At 38.2% G+C, this 20,564-nt stretch overlaps 1 protein-coding gene across 1 annotated transcript in view; it reads right to left on the reverse strand.

Moving 5' to 3' along the window:
- Positions 1-8,269, reverse strand: part of si:ch211-168d1.3 (ras and Rab interactor 3) — a 35,914-nt gene extending 27,645 nt beyond the window's left edge. The window contains exon 1 of the mRNA XM_036562099.1: positions 8,052-8,269. The gene's annotated coding sequence lies outside the window, so the exon portion shown is untranslated. The remainder of the gene's footprint in view (positions 1-8,051) is intronic.
- Between the last annotated feature and the right edge of the window lie 12,295 nt (positions 8,270-20,564).

Below are 20,564 nucleotides of genomic sequence, written 5' to 3' on the forward strand. Positions count from 1 at the left end.
ACGAGTCACAGGAAAGGCCTGCTGATGGAGATCTCCTGAGACAGGAGCGAGAGAGACATAGAGACGGAGAAAAACAGAAAGAGAGGGATAAACAGAGAGAGAAAGAGAGAGGCAAAAAGAGATAAAATAAGAGACATAAGAGGCAGATACATACAGACAGTGAGGAAGAAAATGATAGACAGAGAAAGAGAGAGAGAGAGAGAGAGACAGTGAGAGAGAGACAGAAGGAGAGATAACATAAAGAGTCAAATACAGAAAGAAAGAGAGGGAAAGAAATAGAGATGGAGACAGAGATAAAGAGAGAAACAGAAATATTCAAATATAGAAAGAGAGAGAGACCAAGAGACATTAAAAGAGAGAGATGAGAGGTATGAGAGAGACAGAGAAAGAAAGAAAGAAAGAAAGAAAGAAAGAAAGAAAGAAAGAAAAAACGAAAGAAAGAAAGAAAGAACGAAAGAAAGAAAGAAAGAAAGAGAAAGAAAAGAAGCCTAGTTTAGAGCTAGAAGGAGCGTCCAGAGTGAAAAAGAGCAGCAGTAGCTGTGACAGAATGTGGGGGCAGAGAGACACACATCTCTTCAGTATGAAATCATACATTAGGAAAGAAGGCAGTAGGGCATTGGCTTGGCTGGCAGAGGGGGAACCAACACATGCACAACCTCACTGCTAAACACCTGCCTACAGGCCAATGTCACGGCATTGTGGCTAACAAATGCATACCACCCACAGAATGACACTGACATTTCTTACTGAGCCATTATTTACTTTCTGAGGTGACGACAACCTTCTGAAGCCAATGTGAAAAAATCTCCAATAACACAGTCTGCAGCCAATAAAAATCATGCTCATCATAACTCTTCACAGCAAAAAGCTCAGGCAGTTTTTGACAGGTTTGGGGTGAGTGTGCAGCTCTCTCTCTTTCTCTCTCTCTCTCTCTCCAGACTGCCAAGCTAAACTGTCAGAGTTGGAGACTTCAAGAACTCTGGGTTCTACTGTGCAATGTTGAAATCTCCCCGCAGAGGGATGAATGTGTTATAAAACTCCCAGTGGGCTAGCATGTCCTATCTCCACAGTGAGTAATGATGAGTTTGACTGAGACACTGACTAAATGAGGGTCTGCGGAGAGGAGGCATTGTGGTGGGTACAAAAGTGCTCTCGCTTGCAAACACAAACTCAGCCCACTTGGCAAAAACTCACTCCGCATCCTGGTGCATCCTAAAAAAACTTATACTGCTGGTAGACCAACAGGCAAGTCAGCCTGTCGAACGGCATCACGATCAGTGCGCAGGGCCAGTCTAGCTTTTTAACGGCAGCTTTTCAACAGTAAATGTCGCAAACAAGGGTTTCGCTTTGCAGACTTTCAGTAGTGAAGAAATTTCACATGCAAAACTTTTCAAGTTTGGCGAACTTTGCTTTGGCTGTGGTGCTACTTGGTGTTACTTCCACAAAAAAATCTAAGTTTTTAAAATCATTTAAAAAAAACTTCCATCCAAATATGTATAACAGTAGTCTGAACTTGGCTCAGCTCCAGCTTTCCTTAAAGACAGTCAAACATAGAAGAGATCCATTTTTAAACTCTCACTCTCAAACTGAAAAAAAACCCCCAAAAAACTAAAGTTTTTTTTCTCAGTAATTTTATTTCAGTTTAGCTAGTTTTGCAGTAAACATTATAGTTCTGGTTTAGAAACTGTCGTTTTTATTTTTATTACAGGTAACAAATACATAATTTCTTGTTTAATAGATTGTTTTCCATTTTAATAACAGTTTTAGTTAACCATCATAACCTTTGCCTGTATTCTGCAGTTCACCCTTCATTCTAATAAGGCTGCAATGAACATTCTGATTAAAATATTAGAAAGTGGAAAAATCTTTCGAATAACTGGGACTTTTATCTATTTTTATGAGGGCACACACTTCAGTGCATTGATCAGTCTGACAAGAAGCAAAGTTTTGTTCATAAAGCTAAAAGCTATAGCAAGTCAGGCATAGTCACAGCACATCTAACGCAAGATAATCTAACACGAGATAATCTGCCTGCCTTATTTCCTGTCAGTCAAATGGTCCTTTCCTGTCAAAGACATGGAAGTCGTCCGAGGCTGGGCTGTTCCTAAGTGTCTGGGGCAATAATGTCAGTTTTAATCACCTGGCTCAGTCCAAATGCTTTTCCCACTTTGGATTGCTTTTTTATGTTCGAGCACGCTGTCCATTTGGAGCAGAAAGAAATGTCTTTACAGCAGATTAAAGGATGTGGTCATATAGAATCTAAAACATGGTCACCTCTTCACTCATCGATGAGCTGACCAAAGAGTGTTTTCGGTTTTTAAAACAATGTGGTGAGAAGATGCAGTTTCCTCTGTTCTTCTACACTATTGAAAAGTGCATACAGCCTCAGTAATCTGGTCACAGTTGCCAGATTGGACAGGATCCCTCAGGACAACATTTGGTGACACTTTATTTTGAGTGTTTCTTTTGGATGAAACAAACACTCAACAGACTCAGTAACATGTCAACATCATATGAGGGTTAGGATTAGGTTTTGGGTTGAGATTAAGGTTAGGGTTAGAATTAGGGCCAGGGTGAGGGTTAGGTTTTGGGTAAGGTTGGGTAAGGTTAGGTTTTGCATAGTCAAAGTAAAATATTAACAAAACATCCACTTAATTTAAGTAATGTATCAACAGAACATCTTCAATATATGGACCTCAGTGTATTCAGATGCTTCACTACTGCTACTTCACTGATTTTTCATTAACTTAGTACCTTAGACTCATTAATTAATAATAATAATAATAATAATTATAACAATAATAATGACTAACAAGTTAAACAAAAAATATTTATTCATGTAATATTTGAAGTAAAACACATCTTGAGCTCTTCTTATCCTTACTGAATATTCAAATATTCAAGATAATATTTCACAGAATATTCAAAAATGAAAATCTTCAGTAGTTGCAGCCCTGCATTCCAAGTTTCTAGATTTGTGCTAAATGATGAGCAGTGGAATGTGGGGCAGAGCAGAGTGCCTGTAGGAGAGTCCCAAATATAAAGACTGTCCTTAAAATTGGAAAGACAGAAAGACGAGAAGGAACAAGTATCAAGGCAGCCACACATATAACAGTGTGTGGTGGAGAGAGAGATGGAGGGATGTCAGTATGACTGTGAAAGCAACCCATTACAAATGATTCAGTTTATGAATATGGAAACATGATTAGTTTGTGTTGACTCCTTGCTCACTTTCTCACCAAACGTCTGCCACTGGGTGCCTATGAGATCAAAAGTCATCATGACAACAACACAACAGCTTGTTTTACTGTATTACATGAAACACACTCCAATTCTCTCTCTCACACACACATACACACATACCTATAAAATGTGTCCATTCTCCAGTTCTCACCCCCACCCCCACTTATCCCTACTCGCTGAGTGATTTTGGAGAGTCTGTGATAGGTAAGTGAAGCACCTCTCATCCTGCTGAAGAGCAGCGAGGGTGGTCAAAGATGAGCAATCTTTAGAGATGCTAAATCTGCCTGGCCTGTACATGTGTAATATGTTGGACAGCCAGTTGTTGTATGACTCTTGAAAAGCATAAACTCATTTTAGGTGGAACTGTTCAAAACTGCACTTAGTTAGTGAAGAGAGCAGGTGACTGATAAGTACAAGAGGTGGCAGTGCATGCAGGACCAGTGCTGTCACTCACAAAATGTACCAGCCATGGTTTAGTGTAGTCCTTGGAGGTAAAATGATAACTGTGCTAAATCAAAAACTGCTTCAACATGGAACATGTGCATTTGAGGTATAAACCGATGCCTGCAACATGTTCCAAAAAAGTTGGGACAGAGCAAATTAAGAGCAGGAATGATGTGAAATGTTTAAATGTTGAAAAAACATCTTAACCCCTTAAAATCCCAGGCTTATTACATACTAAGCCAGGCCAAAGTGCTATGGAAATTAGCATTTACCCTCATCTAACGCTCTGAATTCAGTTCATGAAGGCCTTGTTAATTAGCTAAAGAGCTGAATCAGGTGTGTTTAATGAGGCAGTGTGCTGAAGTCTGCAGTGTTTTGGCTCACAAGGACTAGAGCCTGACACATGTGTACTAAGGCTTATTATTCAGTAACTACAAGCACTTCAATGCAAACAGGCTGAACTATTCTTATGTTATAGGAGCGTGTAATAAAACTTTGGGGTTGCCAGTGGGCCCTGGCAATTTAAGGGTTCCTCAACAACCATTTGAAAAGATTTGTGGTATTTCACTCTCTACGGGGCACAACATCATTAAAAGATTTAGAGAATCCAGAGAAATCTCTGTATGTAAAAGGCAGGGCTGGGTCGAAAACCAATACTGAATGCATGTGACCTTTGATTCTTCAGTCAGTACTGCATTAAAAACAGACACGGTTCTGTAATGAATTTAAACAGACTAACTTCAGAAAATCTTTTTCAGTAATCAGTTTGTTAATAAACTGTGTTTGATCTAATCATGAGAGGCTTTTGTACAAACTTGTGGAGTCTATGCCAGCTTGAACATACACTGTCATTAAGGCAAAAGGGGAACATACCAAATACTAATAAATTCTGAAATTCATGTCAAAATTTAAAAGACTACTTTTCACTCAAATTGTTTTACTGATAATATAATTTGCAAGGAAAAGCTTTTTATTGTATTAAAAAGGAATGCAAAATAAAAGCATTTTCTCTAGTGGTTTAAGCCTTTTGGACTGTATTTTCCCCATTGAATTTTCTTTCAGTATTAAGCTAATTCTTGTATTTTCACCTCACTGGCACTCTAATCTAATAATTTTTAAAAAGGTTTCTGAACTGACAACTTTTTGATAGTCTGTGCATGCAGAAAATAAATATAAGGCACAGAGTAATTTTTATTTAAAAAATGGACTACTTAAACTAATGTACTACTTACATAAACATATCATTGCTGTCAAAGGGAAAAATGTGTATCTCCATTTTTGTCAATTTTTATTTTTCCACATCATTTGAACATGGCAGCTGATCAATGGACCAATAGAAATGCTCCAGAAACTTTCTTGGAATAAAACCTTTTCACATTAACCTCTATAGAAAGTAAAGACGGTTTTTGCCCTCTCCTGTAAAGTTACCAATTTGGAGATACTTGTTTTTCTTTGGACAGCGATAATATGTAGTAGCTATACATGACCAGTTTGTGATGTTCTTCTCACCAACTACTGTTTGCTTTCATTACAAGAATTAAACTGTGGTTCTTTGCACAAGTCATGTATCATGTGTGTATATATGTAACACATGATAAGCAACAGGAAGCAAGCTGAATGATAACAGTATCATTCTGAAATGATAAAGTGTTCTGACAAGCAAGATTTGGAGCTGATTTGGAACAAGAATTCTAAAATCAGTCAGTACCACATGGAGTATGTTTCTCCAAGCACAAATGACAAGAAATGACTTCAGCAATGTCCTCTCAAGATCACCAAGGCAACAAGGTGGTCAGTAACATGACAATGACATCAACATGCAAACGACATCGTCACTGACACAACACACTGAACAGGTGTGAGAGTGCGTGTGCTCTCCGTGAGTCAGAGGACAGCGAACGATGGAGCACCATGTGTGAACAGGCTGAACTAGAACACGTGTGTGTGTGTGTGTGTGTGTGTGCTGTTTAAATGTGACAACAAGAAACACAGATACTGGAAAAACAATGGCAGAAAGAAGGGGACTGAGAGAGAAAGAGAGAGACAGGGAGAGAAAAAGTGTGTGTTCTCTCCCATGAGGCCCTCACAGTCTTCACACTTCCACCCCCACAGGCAGAGCAGAGATGCTTGGCACTATTTTCCTTAAACTTCACCACTGAGACAACCAGCACTCACACAAATTCTCACAAATAGGGCTGGTTATAGTTTAGCAACTTTATACATTTGTTTTTTAGCATTCATTCTCATACTACATACTACAATGGTCATTTACAGTAATGCCATTTTGTACTTTATTTTTACAAGACTACATATAGACAGCAGTACTGTAGTCCACAGTATCCTCTTTCTGAATATTATACAGTTATATTCAAATGTCTGAACTCCAATTACACTTTACTGATTTTCTAAATTAAAATAAGTTCACATAACCTCTACAGAAAACATATTATTTTGAGCCAATAAACAGTAATTGTGTGTTAAAATGTGCAGATATGTGTTCTCTGTGTTAATTTATTTTTGCATATAAAATTAGCATGTAACATGTGACCAGGGGTGCCAAAACTCTTGCTTACGACTGCATATTTTAAAATCGTTCTTCAAGTTCATTTAATATTTTTTAGAGAATCACAAATCCTAACAAAAGAGTCAATTGATTCATTAAGTTTTTCAAAAATACAAACAGCTATTCTTTCAAAAGCTAACAGTTAACAGGCTCCTCTAATGATACTCACAGATAATATTCATGTTGAAGTATTTACTAAAGGACTCACTGAAAAACTGCAATACACAAAGCAAAAACGTTACATGTATGTCTTACAAGCTCCAAAACATAAGCTTGCGCTGCATAGTATTAAACTCATCCCAGAGCTAGCTGAAATTAGCATTTTTGTAGCAGTGGTACTATCAGATCAGATACTAACAAAGAAAAAGAATACATACAAAGTGAAAGATTCTACATTAAACTCCACGATATAATGACATATATGACATATAAAATGTCTATGAACTCACTTTGTACAAGTTGCAGTGGGTAAGCTAGCATATTAGAAAGATAGCTACCATTAGCTAGCCAAGCTAACGTTAACTAAATTTATGACTAGTGAATGAACTTGTTGGATTTAATCTGGACCACAGATATTAATCCAGCTCAGTCTGGTTGTTTAAATTTTGAATAATAGAAAACTGAAGAACAAATTTTAGAGGGTGATTTTTCCAGATTTTGGATCAAGCATGCTTATTTGCTCAATTGATGCTAATAAGGCCAACTACTTAAGTACTGAAATTTGGTATTGAATGACAGAATGTTTCAATACTGAGTAGCAGTTTTGGATGATTCAAATTCAACATCACAGTAATTTCTGAATACATTACAGTATCATAATATCAGAATCAAAAAGTAATACAAATGTAATGAAAGCTTGCTTAGTACTGATACTCTACACTTAAAGAATATCTCACAAAACCGTCAAAGCACGTTTCGATTGAACGGTTTTCTTCAATTAAAATTACACTTATGAAAATATCTACCATTACAGTGAATATGATGCTCACTGTTTATAAGATATATCCCTTGAAATATGGTTAAAAACAGTATCACAGTATGTCAGTTTCGTGGCATAGATGATATCTCTCAGCCCTACTGCTAGAGCATCAAATTTGGATATGCAGCCCTACTCACAAAAGAACTACAGCAGAGCTCATGAAAAACATCAGTCTATAATAAGCACATGGCCGCAATTACAGCATGGTCACTGATAATGAGGCGGAAGATCAACCTGCCCTTCATCGCAACTTTGGAGCTGCATTCAGCTAGACCTCGCACTCATCCAAAGCAAGTAGTGTCAGTCTATAAAAAGCAAGCCAATACACAGCCCACCCAAAGACCACTGCAGAAAGAAAACAGTGAAACAGCAGCTTTAAACCCTTAAATTTGACTTACCACTATCTTTCCTTACTCTCATAATAACACAATAGCTACATAGTACTTACTGCATGAGTCATAGTAGTTACTGAATAATACGCCTCATTGTTATCAACTGAATAAATAGCCTAGAGCTTAATGGGTTAACTCTGTAAGGGCTACAATGGCTACGAAATATGGAGCACACACAACTCCAGTCAACTCAGAAATCAGGATTTAATAAAAAAATATGAGGTAAAGAGACTTCACATGTAGTTATACTAGTCAACAGAACACAATTCTTTACATAATATACAGAAAAACATCAACCCATAACCAAATAAACCCAATAATAATTGCGCATGACAGTCGCAGAACAGATCAGAGGTGTTAAAAGTTACATCCAGTCAGTTTTATACGTCAGTAAAAGCTTGTGGGAGAGCAGGAACATCAGCAACTTTACCTTTTCTTCTAGTTGTTAGTTCTGCATGTGAGATTCAGCATCAGCTTCACCAGATTCAGCCACAGGGATCCTCCACGCATCGTGGCTCATGGTTTCTCTGTTTTCTTTCTTGGGGAGTGGATTCATGGAGACCCTGAGCCCCTCCGGGTTTATCTGCTTCTCTGCTTCAGGAGCACATTTCTCCCTCCGCGCTCCTCAAGCCCAGTTTAAAATGCACACCCAACTTTTCCCATGCTTCGGTGCGCGCATGCGCAGTGCGCAGTGACAGAATAAAAAAAAACGAAAATGAGATTTAGCACTGGAAACGAAAACAACAACCTTGATTACTTAATGAGCCCAAACGCGTTAAAACATTTGCGTCATATGATTTTTTTTCCGTCTAGAAGCAGATGTTAGACTTTCTTTAGCAACATTTTGGAAGTGCACAGAAATAAATGTCACGTTTAGCTACAGACGTCATATATCTGAGGAGAAAAACACCCACGTAGTGAAAGAGAAGTGTGCTATTTAAGCGCGCGCTGAGCCAGTCCTCCATCCGTGCGTCACACCTCTCACCATGTGCGGCACTACTCCTCCTGTCCACTGGGTGGCGCCAAAGGAGAGCTTAACGAGAGCAGCGAGCTGGCTTTCTCTTCCAGCTTTCTCTTCACTGTTATGGAACCCTGTACCAGGTCAGTGGTTTTGTACTAGCTTAGCTCCAGTCCTGGGGACCCACTGTCCTTTTCTGCCCCCAACACACCTGATCCAGCTCAGGAAGGTATTGCTACTGTGGATCAAACTATGCTGGTCGTTAGGTCCACCAGGACTGGAGTGGAAAGCCACTGTACTAGGTCATAGCGCATGATGTGTTTATTATCGGGGAGTGTGTTAGGTAATATGGGGCTTTGTGTGGTAGAGGTATGATGTTACACACTTTCAGATTCAGTATGATTTTTGATTCAGAGACAAAAATTCTGTGTTTTTAAATGTTAAAATGCAAAATAGTGATCTTATACAATAGTCCAACAGGGATATAAACAGTATGAAACATATAGGTAGACGGATACATATGATTGTCCCAGATGCCTAGTTTTGATCATTGACACTGGTTTAAAAGAGGCGTCACTAGAGGTTTACGTATGCGGGGTTAAGCAAGTACTTGGGGGCTCTGGGGGCTTGGTCCCCCAGGAGAATGTTTTAATGGCCCAAAATGTCTGTTTATAATGAACTTTCAGTGTAGCAACAGTAAAAAAGGTATCAAAACATGGCTGTTTGGTCAAGTTGGTCCATAGTAGATCTGTATCATCATAGTTTGTATTAAGCAGAGAGCTAGTATGACTTAAACACTATATCCATCAACTTAGACCAGGCCATAGATCAAGCAAAGACACTGAAATCAAGCAATGTTTTCTCCTTTCTCTTAGATAAGCTGCAGGTCCTAAATATATTATTCAAATACACAGATTATAGATCAGTTCAGCCTCAGTTGGTACAGTCAGTGTGATTTTGCTCTGTAGACATGTTTATTAAGCAAGGGGACAGAATTTCAAAGTCATAGTGACAAATATGTTTTCTGTTTTTCTTGATCACTAACCTCTATCAGATCTTCTCCTTCAGTCCTGTCAGTTTTCTTTCAGGTTCTTTCTCTCCCTCTCCTGTCTGTGTTTAGTAATACTTTAATTTTATTAAACTCAGATTTACAAGAACTCAAGGATCAAAATATTCCCATTTAACTGTGTTTTGATGGAACTACCGCCTTATTTCCATCTTCCATTTCAAACATTTTTCGATATTTCAATGTTGTATTAAAATCATTACACTCTTTGTGTGAGGTAACCTGTTGTGGGACAGTGTGTTAGGGAATCAGGGTTAATGCATTTGGTATTGTGAGACTGTGTTTGATACAGGATTTCAGCTGCTCAACAGTTCGGGGGCTCATTTGTCGTATTTTTCATTTCATAATGCGCCAAATGTTGTCAGTGGGTGACAGGTCTGGACTGCAGGCAGGTCAGTTTAGCACCAGGACTCTTTTAATACGGAGCAATGCTGTTGTAAATCATGCAAAATGTTGTTTGACATTGTCTTGCTGAAATAAGCAAGGCCTTCCCTGCGAAAGATGTTGTATAGACGGCAGTCTGTGTTGCCAATACACGTATATATCGTTTAACATTAGTGGTGCCTTCACAGATGTGCACGTCACCCATGCCATTCGCACTAGTGCACCCCTATACCATCATGAATACTGGTTTTTGAACTGTACGCTGAAAACAAGCTGAGTGGTCTTTAGCCCGGAGGACACAGTGTCCAACGTTGATTTGTTGGACCACAGGACACTTTTCCACTTCCCCTCAGTCCATTTTAAATGAGCTCTGGCCCAGAATAGCCAGCGCCATTTCTGGATCCTGTTTATATATGGTTTCTTCTTTGCGTTTTAGAGTTTTAGCATTTGTGGACGCAGACATTTCACAGATTTTACAGATAGTGGTTTTCAGAAGTGTTCCTGAGCCCATGCAGTGATTTCCACTACAGAATCACATGTTTTTAATGCAGTGATTCAGATGCAGAGATGGGGACTGAGGGCCCAAAGATCATGGCCAGCAAATACTGTTTTTTGGCCTTGTCCCTTGCATACAGAGATTTCTCCAGATTCTCTGAATCTTTTAATGATATTATGTATCGTAGATGATGAAAAGCGAAAGTTCTTTGCTGTTTTACATTGAGAAACGTTATTTTTTAATACTAAACTGTTGACAATCAACCCCCAGGTGCTTTTTTTAGCATTACACAACTTCACCAGCTTTTTGTTGCCCCCGTCACAACTTTTTTGAAATGTGTTGTTGGCATCAAATTCAAAATGGGCATAGATTTTTCAAAAAACAATAAAATTCTCAGTTTCAACATTTGATGTGTTGTCTATTTTCAATGAAATATAGGGTTTAAATGATTCGTACATCATTGCATTTTGTTTTTATATATATTCTGCACAGTATCCCAACTTTTTTGGAAATGGGGTTGTAAAATGAATGAATAATTCCTATCATGTTAAACTATTAATGTTAAAAGAGGTAAACTGTTTGTGTGAGGTTTTAAAACAGGTTCATTTTACCACCTGTCACTCATCATACTGCAACAAGAGCGCTTAAATAGTAAGCATGACCAAAATACAGACACATTTAGTCACTCACTCGCTCACTCACTCACCCAAAGCCACTCTCCACTGTCAAATATAAGATTAGCTATTCATTATGGATACTGTTAATAAAACCACTGCCATTTTTGTAAATATGAAAGGTCCTAGTCCACTCTGTTATCTACATATTGTATTAGAACAAATTGGTAATTCTTCACAGTAAAAAACAAACCATTATAATTGATTTATTATACATCACAATGGGTCAAGTAGTTTTCATTCTAAGTTTTATTCAAAGATATTCAGTGTTACCGTTGTTTGGGGAATAAAAAGATGTCTGATGCAGATATGGTGGGGAAAGAAACTAATTTTATAACAAAATCCACACCTCTAAAAGATTTTGAGGGGCCATAAGAATCACTGTTGAAAAGGGGACACAATGTCTGTCTGTTGCTATATGTGCAATACTTTAGAAACACAATTTTTATATGGTGTGCTTGTCCATGACAGGGTAGACACATGTTGACTTGCCACTGCAAAAACAGTTTGACACACATGTGTCCTTGGTGGTCTATAGTCACATTACTATGATGAATATCCAAAGGAATTAAAAATCATAATTCGTTTTTTTGAAAGTTATGATGAGGAAGCTTTCAGAAGCATTTAAAGCATTGGACATCTGGTTAAGATCACCATAGTGAACAATTCTGACTCTCAATAAACAAAACCATACTAGATCATTTTGTTTACATCTCAGTGATTGAATTGTGAACATTCTTCTTTAAGTTTAAACCTTCAACTAACACAGACTATTCCTAACCGGGGGCACTGAGAACGCATACACACAATGCTGCACTATAGTGTTTCAGACTTGAAATGCTGTTGTTGTTTGAAAGCCTCAGTTGCTGCACTACCAAAAGCAAGCCCTGCTGATTCAGCCTTTAAATTAGTTATGTACCTCATATGAACCCGCTAAGATGCATATGAGGCCTAGTTTACTAAAAGCACTGCAGCACTTAGCTAGCAGAAAACGTGTGCAGAAGTGATACTCACTCTAGCATCGTCTTTAATGCTATGGACCTTTTTGTGTTCTTGATTCTCATAGCTGTTTTTAGCTGCTTTGTTGCTGCAGTAGCAGTTTGTGGCATTATGATGGAAGCAGTGTGGGTATATAGGGATATATGGTCAGAAGATGGTAGCTCAGACTTTAGATAGTCCTCACTGCTCTTCCTGTCTTGAGCTGTGGTTCTGCATCTGCAATAGGAGACTGTGATAGTGCTGAAGAGCATAAGCAATAAGAAACTGAGCAGTTTCAGCTTGTAAGTAGGCAACTACATTCACTGTTTTTTCACTGCTTTTTAACTAAATTGTTTACCTAACTGAGATGCAGTACCTTTGACTAAAGCCTGAGCAATGTAAGGCACTGTGAGGCAAAATAGTCCATGAAGAAAACATATTTTCTAAGATTTACCATTATTTTTCATCATCAACATGTCATTTTGGATAGTAAATAAAACGACTGTATTTGCACTGTATACATTGCGACCCCCTGACTCACCCCATCACCACAGTTGTAAAATGGTTTCAGTTAGTTTCTCTGGAATGGCACATTTCTCATCAGAACACTATGAATGACTTTATTCACATCTCAATGATTTAATAGTGCAGCAATTGTATATTAAAAGGCTATAAATAATTGGATGCTAGCATTTTCTCTCTCACACAGAAGTTCTTCGCTCAACAGAGAGAAAAACACATGTACACATAACTTCATCATTCAGCTATTCATAATAAAAGCTTGTCTGTGCCTCTTTACAGGAGTGACCATATCCACTGTAATGTCAATTTCTGCTGTAATAGTATGAGATAATATTCATTATAAAGTCTATGATTTGGACAGATTTATCACACAGTCACCCAAAAAGCCATGCTTTCTTCCAGAAACAAAATCATGAGAGGCATTGGAATTCTTGTGGAATGTGTTTTATTTAGATCCAATAAGGATTTAAATTGCTATGCTCTGTTAACACTGATCGTCAAGCCCCTGGTGCCACTGAATTTCTACATCAAGAGGTAGGAAGACTGTGTCCATCTTAAACACACTCATACAGAGTGTTTTCACTTATCCATTGTGGCTTGGCTTGTGACCCATTCCATGCCCCCTTATGTCAAATAATGAGTTGCTTTGTTTTGCTGAAATGCCAGGTCAGGCTGTTATGTCACCTCTCAGGCTCCGCTTCTTTTTTTGTGCCTACTATTTCATCATTAACCCAGCTTCTATAGATCCTCTGCATATATGATGATGCAATTGCAAACGTGTTTTGCAGTGCTGATGTAAGGGAAATTACAGTTTTAAGCCTTTGGAATTGATTTTTCCCTCTTCATCACCTGCAATCTGCTTTTTAGGAAAGCTGATGGAGTCACATAGGCCAAGCTTCCTCAATTTAGTAGGCCAGCTTATGTGTGTATATGCTGATATAGGGGTGGGCAGGAAGATAATGTCATTATCATGATAAATTACAATGTGCTTTTGTGAGTATAGCATGTGTGTTGTCAGTACTTCTAAAACACTGAACAACTGCAGACATCATAAAAAGACCAATTATAGGGATCCTGTAAACAACAACAACTAGTGCATAGAAACAGTCAGCTGATTGGACGTCGGCCTATCAAGACATAATCTTACTCTGTTCTATTATTTTTAATTGGGGATGCACAGTAGTATTGGAGTCATATTGGCTTTAGACAGATGTTTAGATATCACAGATATTTCAGACAGATATTAAATGATGTGTTTATTGTACTCCAGAAGATCAGAACCTACTGGTGATGCTGGGTTACTGTGCTAAAATGCCCACATTTTATGCATTTTATTGCATTGGTAAACCTCTGGATTACATCTGTAATATTTACGCAAATTTAGTCCCACTTTCTGTGTTTCATAAATATGTGTATCGGCATTGACCATTTAATTTCCCCCATTGTTTTTAGAAAGCTTACTGTCTAATGATAGAGATGTTATTTTTAGCCATATCGCCCATCCCTACGCTGAAGACTGAAGGAGTGGACATAATGCTGTCATTAGTGTTCCTCCTGTCCAGGTGATGAAAGCCAAAGGGAAGGTCTCAGTGGTCAGCAGTCCTCAAGAATGGCTTGACAAATCAGTGCTGCTCCTGTGCACATCACCTGACTCATATCCTTAGACATGATGATGCCGTCTGGAAGCTATTTAGGTGTGATGTCCTAGTTTCTCTGGCAGTAGAAAATGGCCCTTGTGAAGCACAGTGGGACAGCAGGAATAGATGGTGATGGGGAGGGGGTCTACTGTCAAAATGACACTTTCACCTGCAAATGTAGTTTTGGAGGGTTGTTATATGAATAGCTGGTTTGTTTTTGTCAACCCCTAAAAAGGTGCAGCAGGGAAGCTTCACAAAGAGAACTGTTTATTCTGTATTTTATCAACCTGCTAGCCACTTATATTAGCAAAGCTAAACTATTAAAATAAAGATGACAAAAGGAATGACAAACAGTTCTTTGGTGAGTTGCCAGAACAACCTCTTTTGGTTCCCTACAGTACCTTTCATTACTGCAGCAGCTTATGCCCCACAGCCACCAGGAGGCCCCCTAACTTCCAGGTATTTATCGTATCATTTTGTTTTCTATGATGCTTGAGTGAGGGGGAAAAAAACAATAGGTCAGTCATGTCTTAACAAAGAATGTACGCATCTGGAGCCAAAAAACAGAGATAAAAAAACATGATAAGAAAAAAAGCAGATAGTACAATATCTGTTCAACTGATTAATAAACTATCTAGAGAAAGTCAGTTGATTCTCATAAGTGTTAGCGTTAGTATTAGTACCAGGGTTAGGTTTAGGTATTGGGTTGGGTGAATTCAATAGATAATTCGTTGCAAGTCAAATTAAATGCAAAGACATTAGTATGTTTTGCTCTTTGTTTTTTTATTCGCGTTTTAGTGTTACTGTTACGCCTTTTGTTTGGCTTGTAGTTGGACAGCTAGAATTAGTAGATCAGGATTCTGTCTAACAATACAGATATAGCCTAGACAGACTTTCAGACAGACAGAAGTTTCAGCATAACAAAACCTTAGAAACACAGACACGGTTACCTCATTTTACAACAGCAGTTAACAACTTTCCCTGTCAACCCCATAAAATCCCAGGCTCATTATATACTAAGGCTTATTATTCAGTAACTACAGGGACTTCAATACAAACTAGTTGAGCTACTCTCAGGTTATAGAAGTGTATAATAAAACTTTGGGCCTGGCAGTGATCCCTGACCATTTAAGGGTTTAATCCAAGTTTAGATACTAATTCTCATGCACATGAAAGTGCAATGTTTATGAACAGCCAATCACAGATATATAGACAGTAAAGCATTTAAAAAGGTAAGAAATTAGTGCTGCCACCACTAAGCTTAATGTTAGCAAAAAATAGACAGAGAATGCTGAGTTAGTTATCTGAAATTAAAAATGTAACTTATTAGAACTCCATACAAGCATCCAATAATCAGCAATGCACAAATTAGCCAATTATAAATGTATACAATTTAGACAGCTTGTGGTAGTCCTTGTTATTAGCCTCTAATTTTGCAGCATCAGCTACTAAGGTGAGCTGAAAAAATGCTGCTAAGGGCCCTGAAATGCCCTGCCTCCAAGCCATAAATGTCCACAGGATTTTTTTTTTTAATCATTTAAGTCATTCTTTGTGGTATTAGCAGAAAAATATAATCACTTTGCTTCTAACAAAAAAGAACACTACATTTTAATAACACACACACCTTAAACACAGAATAATTATTTCATTTGTATTTATTTTTCTTATGTTTTACTTATTTCAATTAATTAATTCATTCATTCATTAAAATAACACGACAGTGGAAGTTGTAGAATGGTGCTGACGGCTTCCAAATATTCTGAAATATTAGCATGCAACATGTATGTGACATCACTGAGTTTTTATGAAATTCCATCACAGCTGTTCAGCTCCTTGTTGCACTAATGTCAGAAGGTGAGCTCCACGGCTGAAAGCAGGTGCAATGTCTCATGGTTAGGCCACACACATTTAGTCTTTTAGGTGAGTCATCCAGCTGTAAATACCTTCAGCTAATCAGGTGGTAAACTGTTAGAGCTGCTGGTTTCACACTACTGCCAATTGCAGATTGCAGCACCCTGCAGGCCTTTCCACTGGCAGCATGTGGTCATGTCCTACAGCAATTCTCATTTGTCCTTATATTCCCTTTGGACACGGTTGATGGTCCTCTTACCTGAACAGTTTTGTTCTATTATCTTCAAAGAGCCCAGAAGAACTCCAGCCAGCCTATTAATATAGCAGCTACTGCTAACACTTAGCTCCTAGTAGCCGGGCAAATGTAGCCTGTACACTGAACTGCACATTAGAGCGGTCCGCAGGCTTGAAATGTTGTTGTTTAAAAGCTTTGGTTCTTCAGTATGAAAAACAAGCATTGCTGATTCAACACTCAGATCTAAAAAACACTGGCAAAAATTCTTCGACTCTCTCTCTCTCTCTCTCTCTCTCTCTCTCTCTCTCTCTCTCTCTCTTTCTCTCTCTCTCTCTCACACACACACACACACTTTCCTCTGCCCTGCCTGCTGTCTTTTCCCCTCTGCTTCTACAAAGAACTTTCCACATGAGCAGTGTGTATAAAAAATCCTGCGTGCGCTGCAGCGCTCATTAATTAGCAGCAGAATCTGAGCTGTGGCAGGAAACGGGCGGTCTTTGCACTAAGAAAAGGTAGGCAGCTGCCTAGGGCCCCCATGAGCCAAGGGCCCCATTAACATACAAATTAGACATACTGTATGTGCTAAAGTTAACCTCTTCTGAAATATACACTGATCGCCACTTCATTAAGTACACTTAACACCAAAATAACACTTTGTATCTACACACAATGTCCATTTTATTAGGTTTTACATTTACAGACTGTGGTCCATCTGTTTCTCTGCATACTTTGTTAGCCCCCTTTTACCCTGTTCTTCAGTGGTCAGGACCCCCATGGACCCTCACAGAGCAGGTACTATTTGGGTGGTGGATCATTCTCAGCTGTATTAGTTTGTGTTGCACTGGTAGGAGTGGATCAGACAGGGCTGGACTGAGAATAGTCCACCAACCAAAAATATCCAGACAACAGTGTCCTGTGGGCAGCATCTTGTGACCACTGACAGAAGACCAGAGGAAGACGAACACAAACTGTGCAGCAGCAGATAAACTACTGTCTCTGATTTTAATCTACAAGGTGAACCAATAAGGTAGGAGTGTCTAATAGAGTGGACAGTGGACCAGTGTTCAAAAACCTCCAGCAGCACTGATGTGTCTGACCCACTTGTAACAGCACAACACACACTAACACACCACCATCACGTCAGTGTTAATGCAGTGTTGAGAACGATCCAACACCCAAATAGTAACTGCTCTATGGTGGTCCACTGCAGTCCTGACCACTGAAGAACAGGGTAAAAGGGGGCTAACAAAGTATGCAGAGAAACAGATGGACTGCAGTCTGTAATTCTAGAACTACAACAGTGCTCCTATATGGTTAGTGGTTAACTGATAAAATGGACATTGATTGTATAGAAGGTATGAGTAATTAATGAAGTGGCTGGTCAGTGTTTACATTTTAACATAACTATTTTTGCGATTGTAGCAGTTCTTTTCAGTACTTTCAATGCCTCACTTTCCTGTTGTTACATGATGACACAACTGCGTAAAGACACACTGGTGAACAAAGAAATAAAGTCATAATCTTTATTTTGGAGAGGAGGGTCTTCAGTGTGATTTTTGATAGTTGAGATGGAAAATCATTCAAAAGTTATTCAAGTGCAGCAGAGAAACAAAGCAAAAGTTGGTCGCTACCCCACAGCTAACTTCATTTTTTCAGTCAGAATACAGTGCTGCACAGACTCAGCAGACTATACATAATGCTAGCGTTAATGTTAGTACAGATAGCTCCATTGTTGGTTTAATTACTCAAAAAAGTCATCCAGCGAAGTTACTAATTACTTTTCTCATAATATAATGATTATTTTACTCATTACTTCCTGGAATCTCATTACTAGTTTCTTCCGTTCTACGTTACTCTGTACCAAATTATCACAGTATATTGGCAGATCATTTCTGATATGCCTCGAGCCCCAGAATCACTAAATCTGCCACGATAACAGACTATTCCATGTTGTCATATGATGATAGACTGGTATGAACAATTCAGTGATAATCTATATTATGGAAAGTATTTGTTTCTGTATGATTTTCGGAGATTTTGACAGGGAGAATCAAGTAAAAGTTAGGAAGGCAAATAGTTTGCTACTACAGTGCCAAAGCTAACTTTGTTTTCTCAGTCAAAACAGAGTGATGCCCAGGCTCAGCAGACCATAATAATAATAATTAATACAGATAGCTCCCAGTGTTAGGGGTATTTACTCAAAAAATGACAGGTTACTAATTACTTCTCTCAAAATGTTTTGAGATGATCTCATGTGCCAATTAAGTAAAACAATTTCACTCAATAAAATTACCCAAGCAAAAATATCTTAGAATATGTTACATAATCTTCTAATATTCTTTCAACAATCTCATTTCAAAATGAGAAATATTAGATACATTGACTAACACTTCACTTGCCAAGATAGTATTTTTGACAGTGTGGGTGGTTGCAGCACTCCAGGCGAACGTTTACACCAGCACACAAAACTGCACATTTTAATAGATGTTATATTAGTGGTTATTTAAATGCTTTTGGAAGAGATGGGTCTGCAGTAGGATTTTTAAGACAGTGAGGGACTCTGAAAACAGACTAGACTGGGGCCAAAACAAACAAGGGAAAAGATGGACTAGGGAGTCCCTGACAATGTCCTACATTTTTTTGCATTTATTTTTTTTTCCCTGAGGTCCTTTTATAACTTTTCTTTGGTTTTATGTGCCAAAAATGGCCATGATACTTCTGTGTCTGACCATTTCCCAACTTATAATTAAGGGCTAATTTTATTACTACACCTTTAAGACTGATCTAAGATAAATGGCCTGTGTTCTGATTGGCTTATTGGTATTATGTGTATTATGGCTCATTTGCGCATGCGTGGGCCGTGCATGCAGCCTGTTACAGTAGCTCCCGTTCGTGTTTTTCATTTTTCTTTTTAACTTTTATTTATCTTTCTAATATTTTACATATTACAAATTTCTCTCTTGTTTTAAATTATTAGAGTGTTTATTCTTTTACATTAATGGTTGAAACTGTAACAACTGCAATTTCCCTCTGAGATCAATAAAGTATTCTGATTCTGATTCCGACTGAAAAGCACTCTGAGCTGAAACGCTCCTTAGAACTTCAATATGAATAGGCGGAGCTGAACTGATGCAGGCTTAATAGGTGAACATATAGAAATGAGTTGGTCCTGATGACATCACAGAAACAATAAATGTTTTTGGTAAGATACATTTTTAAACAAAATTGACACATTACTTCTTGTGATTTAAAAAAAAATAGTTTTCCATGAGCCCTTTGAGTGCATAAAACTGTTCAGGGAAAGGCTTACGTGACACATGGAAAAAAAATCCACAATTGTAGCTTGAGTTTTAGATCCTTCTGTAGACCCCCAAATTTAAATTTAATTTTTCAGCCTTGAAGTTATCCCTTAAGAGTTTATAAGATTCATACTTTTTATGTATACTTTTTAATATTATACAAGTAGCCTCTGGTTCTTATCTAACTGAACAGGGATAAACCTCAAACTGATAGCCAGGCTAATGTTTAAAAACCACGTATAAATTCACTTGCAAAATCTGACAAAAAATGCGTGTGTAATTTGTAGTGCTTGGCTCAAATAACAAACCCATGCACATCTCCGCAACAGGGACGCTCAAGCCTTTACCAACAGCATGACCGGCTCTTTTTCTGAAGAGCTGCTTGTAATTAGCCACCATGTTATGTCCTATTCATGTTTCAACCTGTGAATGATCTCCTCCTCCTTTCAGAATACCTCCGGAACGTCTACTATGTCAAAGTGATGGACAGTGGGTCTTAGGCAAACACACACACTGCAGCTTATGTGAGGTGCTGGTAAAACTACTTCTAAACACAAATCCACACACTTTAGCACCATATGCTAAGCTTAATTACCAACAATCTGGCCAATGTGTCCAAGGGGGCTAGAACATTGTTAATTAAACGAAGCAAATGTGAGGCTTTTCTATTCTATCTTTCATTTTTTTTTTTTACTTCTATATCCCCAAATGCCCTTCTGAGTTTGCTGTTTAGCAGATCTAGCAAACAGCTGAACACAGCTTCAGTACATCAAGCAGGTTGCAGCTCCTGCAAGTCTCTTCCCCATTTAACACAGATTTGGTCAAAAAAGTTATAGCTTTATG

Source organism: Colossoma macropomum, unplaced genomic scaffold (genome assembly GCF_904425465.1).
Source record: "Colossoma macropomum unplaced genomic scaffold, Colossoma_macropomum, whole genome shotgun sequence".
Taxonomy (NCBI): domain Eukaryota; kingdom Metazoa; phylum Chordata; class Actinopteri; order Characiformes; family Serrasalmidae; genus Colossoma; species Colossoma macropomum.